Below are 24,078 nucleotides of genomic sequence, written 5' to 3'. Positions count from 1 at the left end.
GCTGGAGTGCAGTGGCACAATCTTGGCTCACTGTAACCGCTGCCTCTTGTATTCAAGTGATTCTCCTGCCTCAGCCTCCCAAGTAGCTGGGATTACAGGTGCATGCCACCACACCCAGTTAATTTTTATATTTGTAGTAGAAGCGGGGTTTCACCATGTTGGCCAGACTGGTCTCTAATTCTTAACCTCAGATGACCCTCGCCCCTCAGCCTCCCAAAGTGCTGGGATTACAGGCATGAGCCACCATGCTTGGCAGAATTACTGATTTTTTAATTGGTAATTAATTACCAAACTTTCTTAATGGTTCTAATATTCTTCAGTTTATTTATCCATTCATCCACTCTACAAATATTTACTGAGTATGTACAATGTGCCAAATGCTATTCTGGGTCCTGGAAATAGCAGTAAAAAAATCTGTTCTCAAGGTCTTAATATCCTACTGAGAGGAAATACTAGAGAGAGAAATATATGACAGGTGGTGATAAGTGCTAAGGAGGTGGTGGTAGGGGGGAAGCATAGAAAGGAGGATGGAAAGTGACCAGAAAAGATACTCTCTCAGATATTGTGTTCAAATAAGCCCCCTCTGATGAGCTGAAGTTTGAGGAGACACCCAAAGTGTTGTTGCTTTTCTTGGGTTTTCCAGGTAGATATTTATATCACTATGCTCTTTTCCAGCCACAGCAGGATTTCCAAACTCCTGGAGATTGCCTGTCCAGTGGCAGCAACACCAAAGACTTAGACTGTAAAGAAAGTCTCTAAAATTCCCAGTGTTCCTGGATTTAAATAACACATCCAAAGTTCCTCTCAGTCACAACTCCAACTGGATTTTAGAGGCACACAGAGTTGAGTGTGATCCTGCTAAATCTATCCATGATGCCATCGAAATATCCACCTGCTTTATAAACTGCCTAAGAGAATAATTCTAAGAGATTATAATTACAAGCTATAAACTGCTTAAAAGAACAATCCCAAGAGGCTATAATGAGATGTTCTTTTTAAAAAAAATTAGAAATAACCCCGTCATACCTCATTTGCCTATTTGCATCTTTTAGAGTCAATTGTATAGAATTGTAACACCATCATGCTTTGCTCTTCTAGCCTAATTTCTCACTCCTTTTTTTTTTCTTTTTTTTTTGAGGCAGCGTCTCTCTGTTGCCCAGGCTGGAGTGCAGTGGCATGATCTCGACTCACTGCAACCTCCACCTCCCGGGTTCCAGCAATTCTCCTGTCTCAGCCTCCAGAGTAGCTGGGATTACAGGTGTGCGCCACCACACTTAGCTAATTTTTGTATTTTAGTAGAGATGAGGTTTCACCATGTTGGCCAGGCTGGTTTTGAACTCGTGACCTCAGGTGATCTGCCTGCCTCAACTCCCAAGATGCTGGGATTACAAATGTGAGCCGCCCAGCCTCCAACTCCTCTTAATCTGTGTTGACCCTTCCACTGTATTGTCATTAGTCAAATCTCCTAATCCTTAACACCTTTTCTAAACGTTCTTTTCATTTTCTTACTCTAACCAAAACCTAACCATCTCCTAATAATATTGCTTTCCCTACAATACTCTCAAATTGTGCCTGCTTTTAAAAATCACTCAACTCACTTACCAAAGGGGCCTAGAGATGAGGTAGGTGTCCTGCTTATTCCCCTCTGACAATTCCAGATGAGGTAGGTGTCCTGCTTATTCCCCTCTGACAATTCCAGACCCTTTTTTTCCTTTGAAAATTCTACTTCTCTTGACCATATCATTCATTCTTTTTTTGTACAATCATCTGCTGTCCTCCTTGTCTCTCACCCTCATCACAGAAGAGCTTAGCATGCAGTGTCTTGTTTTCCTTTCCAATGCTACTGCTGTCATTATTCTTAACATTAACAATCCATCTATTGCCTCAACTGTGGATGGTGCTACATGATTTGCCTTGCCTGCTTCCTCATCTTCATATCCTGCCACTCTCCCCTGTTAAGTCAGAAACTATGAAGTGTCTTAGATTTCATCCTTCTCGCAAGCTAATAGGTTAGCTTGTCAGTTTCATATACATATATTGGCAGAGAACACCAGACTGCTGGGCTAGTGCCATAAAAGATTTGTTACTCAAAGCACAAAGCATTTACAACACCTTATGTCATTTCCCCATACCTCATTTCCCATAAGCCAACAGATGTTTCCTGTGCAGTGGGTTCCATCACAGGTGAAGAATCTTAAATATAGAAGACTCCAAGGTTTTATCAAAGCTGCTGGTGACCTATCCATTCCTCCCACTCAGGAGAGATATTACTCATTATCTTGAAATGTAAGTGAATTTCCTCTGGTGAAGAGGAAGAAGGCCTCTCTAGGTTTATTACTCTGGAATTTAATACATATTGGGGTTTTGGAGGTGGATATTAATATCATTATGTGCTTTCTCACCCGTAGAAGACTAGTCTGAACTTGTGGCCTGAACCTATCCAGCTTAATTGTTTGCTAAAACAAAAATATCAATAGTCTTAATAGGATTTAAATAAGATCCAGCATCTCAAAACAGAATATTCAAAATATCCATGATACAGTCCAAAATTACAAAGCATATAAAAAAACAGGAAAATCTCAATTTATATAGGTGAAAAAAGGAAAATGTTGAGATAACACAGATGATAAAATTATCTGATGAAGACTTTAAAGCAACTATTAATAGTTGTTAGGAGACTATTCTCCATTGGTGTCTTTCATTTCTGCATGTGTTCTAGGCAAAAGCATTAACAGCTTTTTCTCTGAACTATCTTTTTGGGCTGTTTGTATAGCAAACATCCTTGGAAGATAGAATGTCTTCCTTTGCGACCAAGGACAGATGTTTTTGCTTTCCAGGATAAAAAAAAAAGATAATGTCTCTCTTCAGGGTAAGGCTGGGCTTTATTAAAGACTGGTGTTTCCCACAGAATTCTTCTATAACAAAATCCACTACATATACAGTAATCACCAGGTCGTCATAGCATCACTGTGTGGGAACTGAGGCTTAGAAAACTCAGTTTATGCTGATACTCTGGGTTAAATGCCGATACTCTGCCTCCTGCTGTTCGTGTGGGTAACAAACTGTCCTTTGTCTCTGACCCAGGAGTCTCATGTCTTCTGTCACTATTCATAAAATTGTGGCAGCCTAACTTATTAACTTGCAAGTAAGGTAAAAATCTCAGGCCCTTCAAAGTTCTTGACTTTGCTATAACAATTCTCCTACAAAAAATCACAAGCATTTTTGAAACCAATAAAAAAATAGAAAGTGTCAGCAAAGAAATAGAAGACATAAAGAAGAATCAAATATAGCAAGGTAAACATGACAAAGTCAATGAATTTGTAAATAGAGCAATAAAAATTAAGCAATCTGAACAACAGAGAGAAAAAAGATTGGAAAAAACAATGACTAGAATCTCCAAGATCTCTTGGATATGACAAAAGGGGCTGAAAAATTTAGAATAATGGAAGAAAAGGTCTCAAATTTGGCAAAAGACAAATCTACAGATTCAAGAAGTTCAACAAACCCCAAACAGGATGAACACATAAATTTATAAGCAAGCACATCATAATCAAAGTGCTGAAAAATGAAGACAAAGAAAAAAATCTTGGAAGCAGCTAGAGAAATTCAAAGTACTACCTATACAGAAACAATCTGAATCACAGCAAATCTTTCAGCAGGATCCATGAAAACCACAGAAGTGGCACATTTTTTAAATGCTGAAAGAAAATAATTGTCAACATAGAATACTACATCCAGTGAAAATATCCATCAGGAATTCAGGTGAAATAATGGCATTCTCATAATGAAGACAAACTAAAAGAATTCATTTCTATCAGAGTTGTTCTAAAAGAATTGCTAAAGAAAATTCTTCAGACAGAGAGAAATGATACCAGAAGGAAACCTGAAACATCAGGAATGAAGGAAGAGCATCAGAAACAGTAAATATCTGTGTAAAAATAGTAGCCTATTTTCCTTTTAAGTTATATATTTTTTAAATGATACCCTAAGTTCTGGGATACATGTGCAGAAAGTGCAGGTTTGTTACATAGGAATACACATGCCATGGTGGTTTGCTGCACCCATCAACCCTTCATCTACATTAGTATTTCTCCTAATGCTGTCCTTTCCCTAGTCCCCTACCCACTGACAGGCCCCGGTGGGTGATGTTCCTCTCCCTGTTTGTGTGTTCTCATTGTTCAACTCCCACTTATGAGTGAAAACATGTGGTGTTTTGTTTTCTGTTCGTGTGTTAGTTTGCTGAGAATAATGGTTTCCAGCTTCATTCATGACCCTGCAAAGGACATGAACTCATCCTGTTTTATGGCTGCACAGTATTCCATGGTGTATATGTGCCACATTTTCTTTATCTAGTCTATCACTGATGGGCATTAAGTTCTTTAAAAATATATTAGACATGGCAGATTAGTGCCTTCAAAAAAAAAAGAAAATATAAAATATATTGGACAGTTGAAAACAAAAATTGTACCATTGTCTGATGGGGTTTTCAACATATGTAGATGTAATTTATGACAACTCTAATGTAAAGGGTAGAGGATAAGTGCACCTGTATGTAGTAAGGTTTCTACATCTTACTTAAAATGGGGGGAAAAGACATTCTAAGCAGATTCAAAAAATCTAAATATGTATATTTGCATCATGTGAAACTCATTTTTGCCTCAAGGTCTTTCCAGTAGCGTTTCTTTTTGTCTGAAAAAATGTTCCCCAATATGTATGCATCATTTGCTCTCTCGACTAGTTCATGTGTCTGTGTAAATGCCACCTCCTCAAGGAAGCCTTCCCTTAACCACCCTCATAAAATAGCCTCTTCCCATAAGATTCTACCTTTATATTTGGTTTTATTCTCTTCATCCGTCATTATCCAAAATTTGATATTTTTGTTAATTTACCTTCCCACTAGCATGTAGATGATGGTCTGCCTGTTCACTTCTGTATTCCCAGGGCCTAGACCAATGCACTGGTTTTTGTTGGCTTAACCTATCAAGAACTGAGAGAGTCACATAGAACTTTGCCACCCGCTGTAGTTCTAACATTTTGCTGTATATAGCTTAAGTCCATTTTATTAGTTACAAACAGGATTAGAATTATTCTATTTTTCTGGTGAATTCAATCTTTTATCAGTAGGTAATGACATTTTTATTCTGATAATCTTTTTTGTCTTAAAATCTGTCTTTTTTCTGGTATGACTATATGTATGTGAATTCTTTGTATTAGGATCTGCCTGGTATATGTTTTTCTATCTCTTATTTTCTATTGTTTTGTGTTTGGATGTTTTAAAATTCCTGTATATGTCATACAGCTAGATTTTTCTATTTATTTCAGTCTGACAAACTTTGTCTTTTAATTGGTAGATTTCATACATTTATGTTTATTGTGATTCTTGATATAGTTGGATTTGTTAATACATCTTACTTTTTTGTTTATATTTGCCTTGCATTTTCTGAGCTACTATTTTTATAGCCCCAATGTTTTTGCATTTTTAAAAAAGTGATTTTATGGTTAGATTTTTAAAATTTTATTTTTCCTCCATTGAATTGGAATTCATATCTCTATATTTATTCCTTTTTTTACAACTGTCCCTGCACTTTATAAGTGTCTAACTTAATAAAATGTAAAAGCAAACATATCTTAACCTTCCTTCCAAACAAAACAATGATCTTAGAATAATTTTAATTATATTGACCCACCCCAAATACCTACATGTTATTGTTATTGAAGGCATTAGTTCAAAACTTCACAAATCAGACCTTATTTTTCTAGACTGATAATGTTTGTTTGGATTGAGAAGATTGTTCACCATTTTATTCACTCACATTCTATTTTGTACTTCAGATCATTCTTCTATAATTTCCTTTTTTAAAGCTCTGACTTAACAAAGCACTTATATTCCAGGTTTAGTTCTAAGTGCTTTATTTTACATTAGTTCATTCAGTCCTCATAACAATTTCATGAAGTAAATGCAATTATTGTCAAAATTTTACAAGTGAGAAAAAAAAAAGCTGAAGCACAGAGGTGTTAACTCACTTGTCCAGTGTTCCATAGCTAGCAAACAGTAAAACAGGGATTCACACCTATGGAATCTCCAAAACGCATATTCTTAACCCCTGTGAAATACTGCTTCTCAACTACTGTCACACGTCACTTAATGATGGGATACATTCTGAGAAAGGTGAAATGTGTCCTTAAGTGATTTCATCATTGTGCAAACCATAGAGTGTACTTACACAAACCTAGATGGCATAAGCTACTACATACCTAGATTATATGGCATGGCCTATTGCTCCTAGGCTACCAACCTGTACAACATATTGTTGTACTGAATAGGCAACTGTAATATAAGAGTATTTTTGTATTAAAACATACCTAAACATAGAAAAGGTACAGTAAAAATACAGTATTACAGGTTGAGTATCCCTACTCTTAAATGCTTAGGACAAGAATATTTTGGTTTTGAATTTTTTTTTATTTTGGAATAATTGCATGATACTTAGTGTTGAGCATCCCTAACTTGAAAATCCAAAGTCCAAAATATTCCAAGGAGCGTTTCCTTTGAGCATTATGTTGGCACTTAAAGAGTTTCAAATTTTGGATTTCAGATTTTTGGATTAGCAACACTCAGCCAATAATCTTATGGGACCACCATTGTATACATGGTCTGTTATTGACCAAAATTTTGTCATGCAGGGCATGACTGTATGTCATTTAGGAGTTTCATGCATGTTTCTGAGCTAAACTCTCAATTATCATTTCTCTTTAAATATCTCCTTTTTACTCTTCTTCTTTAAAGATAGTTTGGCCAAGTACAAAATTCTAGCTGACCATTATCTTCTTTTGGTACTGGAAAGATATTATTCTATTAACTCCTGGCTTCCATTGATGCTGAGAAATCCACTGTCATTTTCACTGTCATTCTTTTGCAAGTGATCTGCCCTTTCTAGTTGCTTGTAAGATCTTATCAGTTATGCAGTTTCTTTATACAATGTCATTACACATTTCTATTTATGTATCCTCCTTTCATTATGTTGTGATTGCTAGATCTTCAGATTCATTTTTGTCATCATTTCTGCAAAAATCACAGCACTATTTATCTAAATGATACCTCTCATTAGAACACTTCTTACCAGTGTGAGGTAGAGGTCAGGGACTGACTAGCAAAAGGCATAAGGGAACTTTCTGAAGTGCTGTATGTTGTATTTTTTGACAGTTTGTGTAACACAGGTGTATGCACTTGTAAAAATTTACCAAATATTGTACTTAAGATTTGTGCATTTTATTGTATGTAAATTTTAAATAGAAAAATGCTATAAAACAATATTTAACACTAATGATGAACATACTGTTTAGTGGTGATGTCTACAACTTACTCTGAAATGCACTAAAAAACAGAATGGATTGATGGATGGATCCGTGGATAGCTGTATGATACAGTAAATGTAACAAAATGTTCTAGAATTAATTGGTAAACATAAAAGGTCACTCTATAATTCTTTCAACTTTTCTGTATGTTTGAAAAATTTCACAAAATATTGTGGGGCGGGGAATACTGCCATTTCTTTTTTCTTCTTTTCTATCTTTCTTTCAGTTAGTCATATGTGTGACTTTTTAAAAAAATTTCCTGTTGAATTGAAATACGTGTAACTTTTTTATCCAAGCTTCCATCTCTAAATATTGTTTTCATATTTGTACTTCCTTGTCTCTCCTTAGTATAATCTGGGTAATTTTAAAAGGTATCTTCTCATTTATTTTATTTTTTTAAGAGACAAGGTCTCACTTTGTCACCCAAGCTGGAGTACAGTGGCATAATCATAGTGCACTGAAGCCTCAAACTCCTGGGGTCAAGTGATGCTCTGCCTTAGCTTTCTGAGTCGCTAAAACTACAGGCATGCACTACCATGCCTAGCTAATTTTTATTTTTATTTTTGTAAAGACAGGGTCTCACCATATTGTCCAGGTTGTCCTTGAACTCTTGGTCTCAAGCGATTGTCTCACCTTGGCCTCCCAAAGTGCTGGAATTACAGGCATGAGCCACTGCACTGGCTTCATTTATTAATTCTCTCTTCATTTGTACCAAATTTGCTCTTTAACCTTTCCATCGAGTTTTGTTATTCTAACAATTGTATTTTGTATTTCTAGAGCATCTCCCCCTCTCCCACCTACCTTCCAACCTGACTGTTCATTCCTGGTAATCTTTAGCTCTTTTTTATAACATCCTTTACCTTTTAAAACATTTGGAACACAAAAATTCTATACTTCATATTTGTCAATTCCGCTACCTATGGTCCTTAGAGTTACATATCTATTAAAGGTTATTTCTGCAGACACTCATAGCAGTTTGGCTTCTTGGTGTATTTTTCTCTGTGTGTTGCAGCTTGAATAGCTTCTACTGCTATGTCTTCAAGGTCACCAATCTTTTCTTCTGCAGTAAATTTGCTTTAAACTCCTACAGTGATTTAATTTTTTTCAGATATTGCATTACACAGGTCTAAAAGTTGCATTTCATTGTTTTCCATATCTTTAATTTTTCTCATGTTCATATTTTCTTGTAAATTCTTGATTATATTAGTAATAGCTTTAATTTTTTTTTTTTTTTGCTAATTTCATGGGCTCTGTCATTTCTGATTCTGTTTCTATTGAATGATATTTCTTCTGGTATGCATCACATTTTGTTGAATCTTGATGTACCTAGTAATTTTTTATTGTATAATGGTAATTGTTACATTGCTTAGTATCTTGATGTTGTGAGGCTGTTTCCTTCTTCTTTTACACAGTGTTGAATCCTGTTTTGGCAGGCAGGCTTTTTTTTTTTGAAACAGAAGTAATCACTGGTGACACGCCAGATGCCACAAATGGTGGCATTCTGTGTCACATATGTCTTGACCCAGCCCATGCACCTTCTCAGCTCTCCAGTAGGTGAGGTGAGTCAGCAGGTCCGCGATGTAGGTCCCCATTGTGTCAGGCTCCTGCCGCCAATGAGCTTGTCATAGCAGGCTGCCTGAGTAAATGGAGGTGTTGCAGATCATCACCACTCCTGCATAGTGCTCCAAGACTGGTTGCTTCAAGCACACACAAAGGCAGGCAGGAAATGCAGCACATTCCCCACCAGGCTCATCAGCTGCAGGCAGTAGCACAAGGCCATCACCATCTGGAATGCATCCACTGACATTGCTGCCTTCTTGCAAAACACATTCTTCCCAATACCCTGATGGACTATGTTATTAGTCCATTCTCACCCTGCTATTAAAAAAATACCCAAGCCTGGATAATTTATTATTATTTTTTGAGATGGAAACTTGCTCTGTTTACTAGGCTGGAGTACAGTGATGTGATCTCAGCTCACTGCAACCTTTGCCTCCCAAGTTCAAGTGATTTTCCCGCCTCAGCCTCCTGAGTAGCTGGGACTACAGGCAAGTGATACAATGCCAGCTAATTTTTGTATTTTTAGTAAAGACAGGGTCTCACCATATTGGTCAGGCTGGTCTTGAACTCCTGACCTCGTGATCTGCCCACCTTGGCCTCCCAAAGTGCTGGGATTACAGGAATGAGCCACTGCGCCCAGCTGAGACTGGGTAATTTATAAAAGAAAGAAATTTAATTGACTCACAGTTCCACATGGCTAGGGAGGCCTCAGGAAACTGACAATCATGGCCAGAAAGTGATGGGGAAGCTAGGACTTTCTTTACATGGTGGCATGAGAGAGAGGTGCAAGCAGGGGAAATGCCAGACACTTATAAATCAATCAAATCTCATGAAATTCACTATCACGAGAAAAGCATGGGAGAAACTGCCCCCATGATCCAATTGCCTCCCACTGGGTCCCTCCCTCAACAAGTGTGGATTATGGGAATTACAATTCAAGGAGAGATGTGGGTGGGGACAGAGACCCAAACCATATCAGACAGAGATGGATTCTGTTCACACAGGCTCAGGAGGGAAACTCATCTGGCCAGCTTGCAGCAGAAACAATTGTAGACACAGACAATAAATCTAGAGCCTTGACATGTATCTGCTGGGTGAGTGGAGTGGGGGATGCTGATGCACACCAGATCCACATCTTGATGCAGCAAGATGTCATCAGTCCGGCTGATACAGAAGATGACATTTATCTCCTCAGCAAGCTGCTTTGCTTCCTCGGTCTTCCTCCAAAGGGCACCACTAGTGAACCCTTCTGCCCTTGGCAGTGGGAGCAGAGCCCAGGCAGAGCTGCCAGTCCCAAACAGGCCCACTCCTGGAGACATCTTCATCCCAGTCTCTCTCTTCACCAACTCACCTCACAAGAACCTCTAGCATGGCTATGACCTTCCCAGTGTTCTGGTCAAACATAGTTCTTGGCACACTGGCATCACCCACCCTGCAGATGGGTCCAGATGGGTCTCTGTGGCTACCCATCTGCCTTCAGGGAGGCTGGTGGGGATGTGAGAGCCTGGAATCCAGTGTGCTACCACTGGGAATATGTATTCTGGTTTCTAAAGAATGGGAAGCTCTGGAAAGGGTGCCACTTATTTTTGTATGTTGATTTGTATCCTGTAACTTTATGTAATTTATCACTTCTAATAGTTTCCTTGTGGAGTCTTTAGGTTTTTCCAAATATAAAATCATATCATCAGAAAACAACAATAATTTGGCTTCTTCCTTTCAAATTTGGATGCCCTTTCTCTCTTTTGTGTGATTGCTCTATCTAAGATGTACAGTACTGTGTTAAATAACAGTGGTGACAGTGGACATCTATGTTGTGTTCCAGATCTTAGAAGAAAGACTTTCAGTTTTTCCTCATTCAATATGACATTAGCTATGGGTCTGTCATATACGGCATTTATTGTTGAGGTATGTTCTCTCTATACCCAGGTTTTTTATCATGAAGGGAAGTTGAATTTTATAAAATGGTTTTTTGGCATCAATTAAAATGACCATATGGTTTTTGTTTTTCATTCTGTTGATATGATGTTATCACATATATCACATAATTCATTTGCATTTGTTGAAACACCCTTGCATCCCAAGGATGACTCCCACTTGATCATGATGAATATTTTTTAATGTGTTGTTGAATATGGTTTGCTAGTGTTTTATTGAAGACTTTTGCATCAATGTTCATCAGGGATATTGGCCTGTAGTTTTCTTTCTTCGATTCATCTTTGTCTGATTTTGCTATCAGGGTAATACTGGCCTCATAGAATGAGTTTGAATGTATTCCCTCCTCCTCTATTTTTTGGAATAGTTTTAGCAGGACTGGTAATAGTTCTTTAAACATTTGGTGAAATTTTGCAGTGAAGACATCAGGTCCCAGGCTTTTTTTTTTTTTGAGGTGAAGTCTCACCCAGACTGGAGTGCAGTGGCACAATCTTGGCTCACTGTAACCTCTGCCTCCTGGGTTCAAGAAATTCTCCTGCCTCAGCCTCCTGAGTGGCTGGGATTACAGGTGCCTGCCACCACACCTAGCTAATTTTTTGTATTTTTAGTAGAGACAAAGTTTCACCATGTTGGCCAGGCTGGTCTTGAACTCCTGACCTCAGGTGATTCACCTGCCTCCACCTCCCCAAGTACTGGAATTACAGGCGTGAGCCACAGCACCCAGCCTGACTGATTTATTTTTATCATTCTACTTAAGATATGAGTCGTTGGCCAGGTGCAGTGGCTCACGCCTGTAATCCCAGCACTTGGGGGGGCCAAGGCAGGTGGATCACAAGGTTAGAAGATCAAGAACATTTTGGCCAAATGGTGAAAACCTGTCTCTACTAAAAATATGAAAATTAGCCAGGCATGGTGGCGCGTGCCTGTAGCACAGATACTCAGGAGGCTGAGGCAGGAGAATCGCTTGTACTCGGGAGGTAGAGGCTGCAGTGAACTGAGATTGTGCCACTGCACTCCAGCCTGGGCAAGAAGACATGAGTCATTTACACACCCCAATTACAGTTATACTAATCTGTATTTTTCTGTGTGCTTACTGTTGCCAGTGAGTTTTGTATCTTCAGATGATTTCTTATTGCTTATTTTCTTTCAGATTGAACTCCTTTGGGCATTTCTTGTAAGACAGGTCTGGTGTTGATGAAATCTCTCAGCTTTTGTCTGTCTGGGAAAGTATTTCTCTTTCATGTTTGAAGGACATTTTTGCTAGATATACTATTTGAGGGTAAGTTTTTTCTCCTTCAACACTTGAAATATTTCAATGCCATGCCATCAATGTCATGCCATTCCCTCCTAGCCTATAAGGTTTCCACTGAAAAGTCTGTTGTCAGACCTACTGGAGTTCCATTGTACGTGGGTTTTCTTTGTTTGTTTGTTTGTTTTTGAGACATAGTTTCACTCTGTCAGCAGGCTCTGGTGCAGTGGCACAATCTTGGCTCACTGCAACCTTTGCCTCCCATGTTCCAAGAATTCTTGTGCCTCAGCCTCCCGAGTAGCTGGAATTATAGGCACAGACAACCATCCTCAGCTAATTTTTGTATCTTTACTAGAGACAGGTTGCCATGTTGGCCAGGCTGGTCTTTAACTCCTGACCTCAAGTGATCCACTTGCCTCAGTCTCCCAAAGTGCTGGATTACAGGTGTAAGCCACCATGCCTGGCCTCCATTGTATGTTATTTGTTTCTTTTCTCTTGATGTTTTTCGGACTTTTTTTATTCTTGACCTTTGGGAGTTTGATTATTAAATACCTTGAGGTAGTCTTCTTTGGGTTAAATCTGCTTGGTGTTCCATAAGCTTCTGGTACTTGAATATTGATATATTTTTTAAGTTTGGGCTGGTGTCTCACTAGGTCACATGGCCCCCAAGTTCACTGGTTCTGAGCACAGCACAGCATTAGAACTTTCTAGGAGGTGCAGTCCTTGTGGCCTAGACTGTCTTTCAGGTTTATTTAGGACTGTAGAGCACATTAGCCCATGGTGGCGAAGTTTGCTGAAACTCATGTTCTGACTACTGGGATGGGAAAATTCACTCTGGCTAGGGCTAGTCTAAATGCTCCCTCCGTGGGTGCTGGCTGAGTTCCTATTTCTCCACATCCTCTCCAGTATGTGTCTCCTGACTTTTAATGATCACCATTCTAACTGGCGTGAGATGGTATCTCGTGGGTTTGATTTGTTTTTCTCTAATGACGAGTGATGATGAGGTTCTTTTCATATTTGTTGGCTCATAAATGTCTCCTTATGAGAAGTGTCTGTTTATATTGTTTGCCCACTTTTTGATGCAGTTTTTTTTTTCCTGTAAATTTGGTTAAGTTCTTTGTAGATTCTGGAAATTAGCCCTTTGTTAGATGGAGAGATTGCAAAATTTTTCTCCCGTTCTGTAGGTTGCCTGTTCACTCTGATGATAGTCTCTTTTGCTGTACAGAAGCTCTTTAGTTTAATTAGATCCCATTTGTCAATTTCAGCTTTTATTTCCATTGCTTTTGGTGTTTTAGTCATGAAGTCTTTGTCCATGCCTATGTCCTTAATGGTATTGCCAAGGTTTTCTTCTAGGGTTTTTATGGTTTTAGGTCTTACGTTTAAATCTTTAATCCATCTCGAGTTAATTTTTGTATACGGTGTAAGAAAGGGATCCAGTTTCAGCTTTCTGCATATGGCTAGCCAGTTTTCCCAATACCATTTATTAAATAGGGAATCCTTTCCCCATTGCTTTTGTCAGGTTTGTCAAAGATCAGATGGTTGTTGATGTGTGGCATTATTTCTGAGGCCTCTGTTTTGTTTCATTGGCCTATATATCTGTTTTGGTGCCAGTACCATGCTGTTTTGATTACTATAAACTTATAGTATAGTTTGAAGTCAGGTAGCGTGATGCCTCCATTTTTTTTTTTTTTTTTTTTTTTTTTTGCTTAGGGTTGTCTTAGTTTATGTGGGCTCTTTTTTGGTTCCATATGAAATTTAAAGTAGTTTTTTTTCCAATTCTGTAAAGAAAATCAATGGTAGCTTGATGGGGACAGCATTGAATCTATATATTACTTTAGGCAGTATGGCCATTTTCACCATATTGATTTTTCCTAACCATGAGCATGGAATGTTTTTCCCTGTTTGTGTCCTCTCTTATTTCCTTGAGCAGTGGTTTGTAGTTCTCCTTGAAGAGGTCCTTCACATCCCTTATAAGTTGTATTCCTAGGCATTTTATTCTCTTTGTAGCAATTATGAATGGGAGTTCACTCATGATTTGGCTCTCTCCTTGTTTGTTATTGGTGTATAGAAATGCTTGTGACTTGCACATTGATTTTGTATCCTGAGACTTTGCTGAAGTTGCTTATCAGCTTAAGGAGATTTTGGGTTGAAACAATGGAGTCTTCTAAATATACGATCTTGTCATCTGCAAATAGGGACAATTTGACTTCCTCCTTTCCTAACTAAATACCCTTTATTTCTTTCTCTTGCCTGATTGCTCTGGCCAGAACTTCTGATACTCTGTTGAATAGGAGTGGTGAGAGAGGGCATCCTTGTCTTGTGCTGGTTTTCAAAGGGAATGCTTCCAGCTTTTGCCCATTCAATATGAGTTGACTGTGGGTTTGTCATAAATAGCTCTGTTATTTTGAGATAGGTTCCATCAATACCTCGTTTATTGAGAGTTTTTAGCATGAAGAGCTGTTGGATTTTGTCGAAGGCCTTCTCTGCATCCACTGAGATAATCATGTGGTTTTTGTCATTGGTTCTATTTATGTGATGGATTACATTTATTGATTTGCGTATGTTGAACCAGTCTTGCATCCCAGGGATGAAGCCGACTTGATCATGGTGGATAAGCTTTTTGATGTGCCACTGGATTTAGTTTGCCAGCATTTTATTGAGGATATTCACATCAATGTTCATCAGGGATATTGGCCTGAAATTTTCTTTTGTTGTTGTTGTCTCTGCCAGGTTTTGGTATCAGGATGATGTTGGCCTCATAAAATGAGTTAGTGAGGATTCCCTCTTTTTCCATTGTTTGGAATTGTTTCAGAAGGAATAGTACCAGCTCTTCTTTGTACCTCTGGTGGAATTCAGCTGTGAAACCATCTGGTCCTGGACTTTTTTTGGTTGGTAGGCTATTAAATGCTACCTCAATTTCAGAACTTGTTATTGGTCTATTCAGTGATTTGACTTCTTCCTGGTTTAGTTTTGGGAGGGTGTAAGTGTCCAGGAATGTATCCATTTCTTCTAGGTTTTCTGGTTTATTTGCATAGAGGTGTGTTTACAGTACTCTCTGACAGTAGTTTTTATTTCTGTGGGATTGGTGGTGATATCCCCTTATCCTTTTTTATTGCATCGATTTGATTATTCTCTTTTCTTCCTTATTAGTCTGGCTAGTGGTCTATCTATTTTGTTGATCTTTTCAAAAAAACAGCTCCTAGATTCACTGATTTTTTGAAGGGTTTTTTTTGTGTCTCTATCTCCTTCAGTTCTGCTCTGATCTCAGTTATTTCTTGTCTTCTGCTAGCTTTGAATTTGTTTGCTCTTTCTTCTCTAGTTCTTTTAATTATGATGTTAGGGTATCAATTTTAGATCTTTCCTGTTTTCTCTTGTTGGGATTTAGTTCTATAAATTTCCCTCTAGGCACTGCTTTAAATGAGTTCCAGAGATTCTGGTACATTGTGTCTTCGTTATCATCAGTTTCAAAGAACATCTTTATTTCTGCCTTAATTTCATTATCCAGTAGTCATTCAGGAGCAGGTTGTTCAGTTTCCATGTAGCTGTGGGGTTCTGAGTGAGTTTCTTAATCCTGAGTTCTAATTTGATTGTAATGTGGTCTGAGAGATGGTTTGTTAAGATTTCTGTTCTTTTGCATTTGCTGAGCAGTGTTTTACTTCCAATTATGCGGTCAATTCCAGAATAGGTGTGATGTGGTTCTGAGAAGAATGTATAATCTGTTGATTTGGGGTGGAGAGTTCTGTATAAGTCTGTTAGGTCTTCTTGGTCTGGAGTTGAGTTCACGTTCTGAATATCTTTGTTAATATTTTGTCTTGTTCATTTGTCTAATATTGACAGTGGTGTGTAAAGTCTTCCACTATTATTGTGTGGGAGTCTAAGTCTCTTTGTAGGTCATTAAGAACTTGCTTTATGAATCTGGGAGTGCTCCTATATCAGGTGCATATATATTTAAGATAGTTAGCTCTTCTTGTTGCACTGATCCCTTTACCACTATGTAATGCCCTTCTTTGTCTCTTTTGATCTTTGTTGATTTAAAGTCTGTTTCATCAGAGACTAGGATTGCAGTCTCTGTTTTTTGTTTTTTTGCTTTCCATTTGTTTGGTAAATATTCCTCCATCCCTTTATTTTGTGCCAATATGTGTCTTTGCATGTCAGATGGGTCTCCTGAATATAGCACACTGATGAGTCTTGACTCTATCAAACTTGCCAGTCTGTGTCTTTTCATTGGGGCATTTAGCCCATTTACATTTAAGGTTAATATTGTTATGTGTGAATTTGATCCTGCCATTATGTTAGCTGGTTATTTTGCCCATTAGTTGATGCAGTTTCTTCACAGCATCAACAGTCTTTACAATTTGATATGTTTTTGCAGTGGCTGGTACTGGTTGTTCGTTTCCACATTAAGTGCTTCCTTCAGGAGCTCTTGTAAGGCAAGCCTGGTTGTGACAAAAATGTCTCAGCATTTGCTTGTCTGTTAAGGATTTTATTTCTCCTTCACTTATTAAGCTTAGTTTGGCTGGTTATGAAATTCTGGGCTGAAAGTTCTTTTCTTTAAGAATGCTGAATACTGGTCCCCACTCTCTTCTGGCTTGGAGGGCTTCTGCTGAGAGATAAGCTATTAGTCTGATGGGCTTCCCTTTGTGGGTAACCTCACCTTTCTCTCTGGCTGCCCTTAGCATTTTTTCCTTCATTTCAACCTTGGTGAATCTGACCATTATGTGTCTTGGGGTTGTTATTTTTGAGGAGTATCTTTGTGGTGTTCTCTGTATTTCCTGAATTTGAATGTTGGCCTGCCTTGCTAGGTTGAAGATGTTCTCCTGGATAATAACCTGAAGAGTGTTTTCCAACTTGGTTTCATTCTCCCTGTCACTTTCAGGTACACCAATCAAATGTAGATTTGGTCTTTTCACATAATCCCATATTTCTTGGAGGCTTTGTTCTTTTCATTCTTTTTTCTCTAACTTTGTTTTGCTTTATTTCATTGAGTTGATCTTCAATTTCTGATATCCTTTCTTCCGTTTAATTGATTTGGCTATTGAAACTTGTGTATGCTTCATGAAGTTCTAGTGTTGTGTTTTTCAGCTCCACCAGGCCATTCATGTTCTTCTCTACACTGGTTACTCTAGTTAGCAATTCGTCTAACCTTTTTTCAAGGTTCTTAGCTTCCTTGCATTGGGTTAGAAGATGCTCCTTTAGCTTAGAAGAGTTTGGTATTACCCACCTTCTGAAGCCTGCTTCTGTCAATTCATTAAACTCATTCTCCATCCAGTTTTGTTCCCTTGCAGGCGAGGAGTTGTGATCCCTTGGAGGAGAAGATGCGTTCTGGTTTTTGGAATTTTCAGCCTTTTTGGGCTGGTTTCTCCTCATCTTTGTGGATTTATCTACCTTTGGTCTGTGAAGTCAGTGACCTTTGGATGGGGTCTCTGAGTGAACATCCTTTACGTTGATGTTTAAACTATTCCTTCTGTTTGTTAGTTTTCCTTCCAGCAGTGAGGGCCCTCTGCTGCAGGTCTGCTGAAGTTTGCTGGAGGTCTACACCAGACCCTGCTTACCTGGGTATCACTGGCAGAGGTTGCAGAACAACAAATATTGTTACCTGTTCCTTCCTCTGGTAGCTTTATCCCAGAGAGGTACCTGCCAGATGCCAGCCAGAACTCTCCTGTATGAGGAGTCTGTTGGTCCGTACTTGGAGGTATCTCCCAGTCAGGATACATGGGTGTCCGGGATCCACTTGAGGAGGTAGTCTGTCCTTCATCAGAGCTTGAATACTGTGCTGGGAGATCTACTGGTCTCTTCAGAGCTTCCAGGCAGGGACGTTTAAGTCTGTTGAAGCTGTGCTCACCATCACCTCTTTCCTAGGTTCTTTGTCCCAGGAAGGAGGGGGCTTTATTTATAAGTCCCTGATGGGCTGTTGCCTTTTTTCAGAGATGCCCTGCCCTGCAAGGAGTGAATCTAGTGAGACAGTCTGCCTGCAGAGGCCTTGCTGAGCTGTGGTAGGCTCTGCCCAGTTCAAACCTCCATGCAGTTTTGTTTATAATTTAAGGTTAAAACCACCTACTCGAGCCTCAACAATGGCAGACACCCCTCCCCTCACCAAGCTTGTGCATCCCAGGTCCAGCTCAGAGTGCTGTGCTGGCTGCAAGAATTTCAAGCCAGTGGATCTTAGCTTGCTGGTATCTGTGGGGGTGAGACTTGCCAAGCCAGACCACTTGGCCCCCTTTCCAGGGGAGTGAATGTTTCTGTCTCACTGGGGTTCCAGGCATCACTGGGGTATGAAAAAACAAAATTGCTGTGGCTAACTTGGTGTCTGTCCAAATGGCTACTCAGTTTTGTGCTGGAAACTCAGGGCCCTGGTGGCGGTACAGGTACCAGAGGGAATCTCCTGGTCTGCAGGTTGTGAAGACCATGGGAAGAGTGCAGTATCTGGGCTGGACTGAAGGGTACAGACCCTAATGGCTTCTCTTGGCTAGGATAGGGAGTTCTCTGACCCCTTGCACTTCCTGGGTGAGGCTACACCCCTCCCTGCTTCTGTTTGCCCTCCTTGGGCTGCACCTACTGTCCAACCAGTCCCAACGAGATGAACCAGATACCTCAGTTGGAAATGCAGAAATCACCTGCCCTCTGTATCAATCTCACTGGGAGCTGCACACTGAAGCTGTTCTTATTTGGCCATCTTGCCAGCAATCCCTGATTTTTGGTTCTTATGAAGATGATTTTTTATACAGTTAGTGGTTAAATTTGATGTCCCTGTCAGGAGACACCTCCACAATTGGTGGAGGCTTCTGTTTAGCTGTCTTGCTCTGCCTCTTTTTGTTTTTCTTTTCTTTTCTTTTTTTGAGACAGACTCTTGCCCAGGTTGAAGTGCAGTGGCACAAAAATGGCTTACTGAAGCATCGACCAAGCAATCCTCCTTCCTAAGCCCACTGAGTAGATGGGACTACATGTGTGCACCATCATGCTCAGCTCATTTGTGTTTTTAATTTTTTTGGTAGAGATGAGGTCTTCCTATGTTGCCCAAGCTATTCCCAATGTCCTGGGCTCAAGGGATCCTCTGGCCTCAGCCTCCCAAAAGTACTAGGATTACAGGCATAATCTGTTATTGTTTATGAACTGTGTGCCCTTACAACTTTCTCATTGCAAACATTCATTCTTTAACTTACCATTACTACAACCACTGCCACTCGCAGATTTGCCAGAAATTATGTAGATATTTTACTTGTTTTTATTAATCTTTCTTAAATGTACAAGTAGCTTGCATTTATTTCAATGTTTAATACTGGAGATGTTTTGGGTCTTTCTTTAGAATTTTGATGATGTTTTGTTACCAAAAACATGCTAACATGCTGTAGGAACTTAATTCTTGTTTATATAAATTAGCTTTTTTTCTTTTCTTTTCTTTTTTTTTTTTTGAGACACAGTCTTCCTCTGCTGGTCAGGCGAGAGCACAGTGGCTCAACCTCAGCTCACTGTAATCTCTACCTCCTGGGCTCAAGTGATCCTTCTACCTCAGCCTCCCAAGTAGTAGGACTGCAGGTTTTGTTTTTTTTGGTGGAGACTAAGAAAACTATATTGCCCAGGCTGGTCTTGAACTCCTGAGCTCATGCAAACCTCCCACCTCAGCCTCCCAAAGTGCTGGGATTACAGGTGTGAGGCATTGTGCCTGGCAGGCCTATGATAAAATTAGCTTCCTGATATATCATTTCACTTAAAGTCAGTTTCCAGGTACCTATCAACATTAAGTGATGACTTACTATATAATCCTTTAACTATACTGCTGAATTCAATTTGCAAGTACCTTTCTGAGGACGTTTGCCTCAGTCTTCATAAGGGATACTAGTCTGTAGTTTTCCCGTAATGGCTTTACTGGCCTTGGGTATTAGGTTAATGCTGGCCTCACCGAATGAGTTAAGAGTATTCTCTTATCTTTAATTTTTTGAAAGTCTGAAATGATTGATGCAGTTCTTTTTTAAATGCTTGGTAGAATTCATCAGTGAAGCCATCAGGTTTGGAGCTCTTTGGCAGGAGATGTTTGATTACTGATTGAATCTCTTCAGTAGTTACAAATCTACTTTTTAAAAATTTTATTATATACACATATTTTTAAAGGCTAGTCAGGTGAAGCAGTGGGAGTGGAGAAGGAACAAAGAAATCTGTAACTGGTTGTGATCAATTAATTGTAATTACCACTGCACATGGACCAGCCTCTTTTTTTTTTTAAATTTATTCATGGCTTAGCCTGGTAGGTTTAGTGTTTCTAGGAATTTGTCCATTTCATTTGGGTTATCAAATTTGTTGGCATACAACTGTTCATAGAACTCCCTATAACCTTTTTTACTTCTGTAGAACTGGTAGTAATGTTCTCATTTTCGTTTCTGATTTGTCTCATTTGTTGTGTGTAGATCTAGCTACAGATTTGCAAAGTGTTTTGATCTTTAATAACCAATTTTTGGTTTCATTTTGATTTTTCTGTATTATTTTTCTAGTCTTTATTTCACCTATATCTGTTCTAATCTTTACGACTTTCTTTCTACTGCTAGCTTTGGGTTTAGTTTACTCTTCCTTTTCAGGTCCTTAAATTGGAAAATTACGTTGGCAATTTGATATTTTTCTTACTTTTAGAATTATTTTTAATTTTTGCTTTCTTCAAACTAGACTCTTATTTTTTAATGTAAGAATTTACAGCTAGAAACTTCTCCCTTGGGACTGCTTTTGCTGTGTCTCATAAGTTTTGGTATGCTACGTTTTCATTTTCACTTGTCTTTATAAGTATTTTATTATTTGTCTCATGATTTCTTTTTTGATCTACTGGTTAAGAGTGTGTTTGTTTCCATGACTTTTTGAATTTTCCAGTTTTCTTTTTGTTATTGATTTCTAACTTCATTCCATTGTGGTCAGTGAAGATACTTGGCTGTCTTTCAAAATCAATTCAGACTTAATTTATGGTCTATCTTGGAATTTATCCTATGTATACTTGAGAAGAATGTGTATTTCATTGTTGGGTGGAGTGTTCCATGTATGGTTGTTAGAGCTAGTTGGTTTATTGTATTATGAAAGTCCTGCATTTCCTTGCTTAGATTTTGATGGTTCTATCCACTATTGAGATTGGGATATTAAAGTCTCCAACTATTAAACATTTCCCAGGCTGTCTCCAACTCCTAGTCTCAAGACACACTCGCACCTTGGTCTCCCAAAGTGCTGAGATTACATGCATGAGCCAATGTGCTCATCCTAAACAATTTTTAGTAAATAATGTCCTTCTTTGTCTTCCTTCAGTAACCTTTTTTGTTTGAAGTTTTGTCAGATATTAATATCACCATCCCTAATATTTGGCTATTATTTCATGGAATATCCTTTCCTATCCCTTCACTTTCAACCTGTTTTTGTCTTTGGATCTTACATCTTATGGATGACATATTCGGTCATGTATCATTTATGTATGGGTATATGTTCTTAGAAATGCATTGTTATGCAGTTTCATCATCATGCAAATATAATAGAAGGTACTTACACAAAACTAGATGGTACGGTATAGCCTATTGCTCCTAGGCTACAAAGCTGTATAGCATGTTACCATACTAAATACTGTAGGCAACCATTACCCAATGATGTTTGTATATCTAAACACAAACAATACATAGTAAAAATATGGTATTCTAATCTTGCTATTATATTACCATCCTATGTGCATTTCATTATTGACTGAAATGTTATGTGGCATGGGAGTCTTGAATCATGGTTTTAAAAAACCACTCCTCTAATCTCTGTCTTTTCATTGATGTTTAACCCATTTACATTTAAAATAATTACTGATGAGGGAATTCTGTCATTTTACTATTTTCTATATATTTCAGCTTTTTTTGTTCTTCATTTGTTACCTATCTTCTTTTGTGTTTAGTTGACTTTTGTAATGAAGCTTTTTAAAAAATATTTTTATTGCATTTTAGGTTTTGGGGTACATGTGCAGAACATGCAAGACAGTTGCATAGGTACACACATGGCAGTGTGTTTTGCTTCCTTTCTCCCCGTCACCCACATTTGTCATTTTTCCCCAGGCTATCCCTCCCCAGCTCCCCACCCCCGCTGGCCCTCCCCTTTTCTCCCCAATATACCCCAGTGTTTAGTACTCCCCTCCCTGTGTCCATGTGTTCTCATTTTTCATCACCCTCCAATGAGTGAGAATATGCGGTATTTCATTTTCTGTTCTTGTGTCAGTTTGCTGAGAATGATGTTCTCCAGATTCATCCATGTCCCTATAAACAACACGAACTCATCATTTTTGATTGCTGCATAATATTCCATGGTGTATATGTGCCACATTTTCCCAATCCAGTCTATCATCGATGGGCATTTGGGTTGGTTCCAGGTCTTTGCTATTGTAAACAGTGCAGCAAAGAACATTCGTGTGCATGTGTCCTTATAGTAGAATGATTTATAATCCTTTGGATATATACCCAGTAATGGGATTGATGGGTCAAATGGAATTTCTATTTCTAATGCCTTGAGGAATCGCCACACTGTCTTCCACAATGGTGGAACTAATTTACCCTCCCACCAACAGTGTAAAAGTGTTCCTTTTTCTCCACATCCTCTCCAGCATCTGTTGTCTCCAGATTTTTTAATGACTGCCATTCTAACTGGTGTGAGATGGTATCTCAATGTGGTTTTGATTTGCATCTCTCTAATGACCAGTGATGATGAGCATTTTTTCATATGATTGTTGGCCTCATATATGTCTTCTTTCGTAAAGTGTCTGTTCATGTCCTTTGCCCACTTTTGAATGGGCTTGTTTGTTTTTTTCCTGTAAATCTGTTTGAGTTCTTTGTAAATTCTGGATATCAGCCCTTTGTCAGATGGGTAAACTGCAAAAATTTTTTCCCATTCTGTTGGTTGCTGATTCACTCTAGTGACTGTTTCTTTTGCTGTGCAGAAGCTGTGGAGTTTGATTAGGTCCCATTTGCCTATTTTGGCTTTTGTCACCAGTGCTTTTGGTGTTTTGTTCATGAAGTCCTTGCCTACTCCTATGTCCTGGATGGTTTTGCCTAGATTTTCTCCTAGGGTTTTATGGTGCCAGGTCTTATGTTTAAGTCTTTAATCCATCTGGAGTTAATTTTAGTGTAAGGTGTCAGGAAGGGGTCCAGTTTTTGCTTTCTGCACATGGCTAGCCAGTTTTCCCAACACCATTTATTAAACAGGGAATCCTTTCCCCATTGCTTGTTTTTGTCAGGTTTATCAAAGATTGTATGGTTGTAGATATGTTGTGTTGCCTCCGATGCCTCTGTTCTGTTCCATTGGTCTATATCTCTGTTTTGGTACCAGTACCATGCTGTTTTGATTACTGTAGCCTTGTAGTATAGTTTGAAATCCAGTAGTGTGATGCCCCCCACTGTGTTCTTTTTGCTTAGAATTGACTTGGCTATGTGGGCTCTCTTTTGGTTCCATATGAAGTTCATGGTGTTTTTTTCCAGTTCTGTGAAGAAAGTCAATGGTAGCTAGATGGGAATAGCGTTGATTCTGTAAATTACTTTGGGCAGTATAGCCATTTTCATGATATTAATTCTTCCTAACCATGAACATGGAATGTTTCTCCATCTGTTTGTGTCCTCTCTTATTTCATTGAGCAGTGGTTTGTAGTTTTCCTTGAAGAGGTCCCTTACGTTCCTTGTGAGTTGTATTCCTAGGTATTTTATTCTTTTTGTAGCAATTGTGAATGGCAGTTCGTTCTTGATTTGGCTTTCTTTAAGTCTGTTATTGGTGTAGACGAATGCTTGTGATTTTTGCACATTGATTTTATATCCTGAGACTTTGCTGAAGCTGCTTATCAGTTTCAGGAGTTTTTGGGCTGAGGCGATGGGGTCTTCTAGGTATACTATCATGTCGTCTGCAAATGGAGACAATTTGGTTTCCACCTTTCCTATTTGAATACCCTTTATTTCTTTTTCTTGCCTGATTGCTCTGGCTAGAACTTCCAGTACTATATTGAA

This window comes from Callithrix jacchus, chromosome 3 (assembly GCF_049354715.1).
Source record: "Callithrix jacchus isolate 240 chromosome 3, calJac240_pri, whole genome shotgun sequence".
Taxonomy (NCBI): Eukaryota; Metazoa; Chordata; class Mammalia; order Primates; family Cebidae; genus Callithrix; species Callithrix jacchus.
This window is presented reverse-complemented; position numbering follows the sequence as displayed.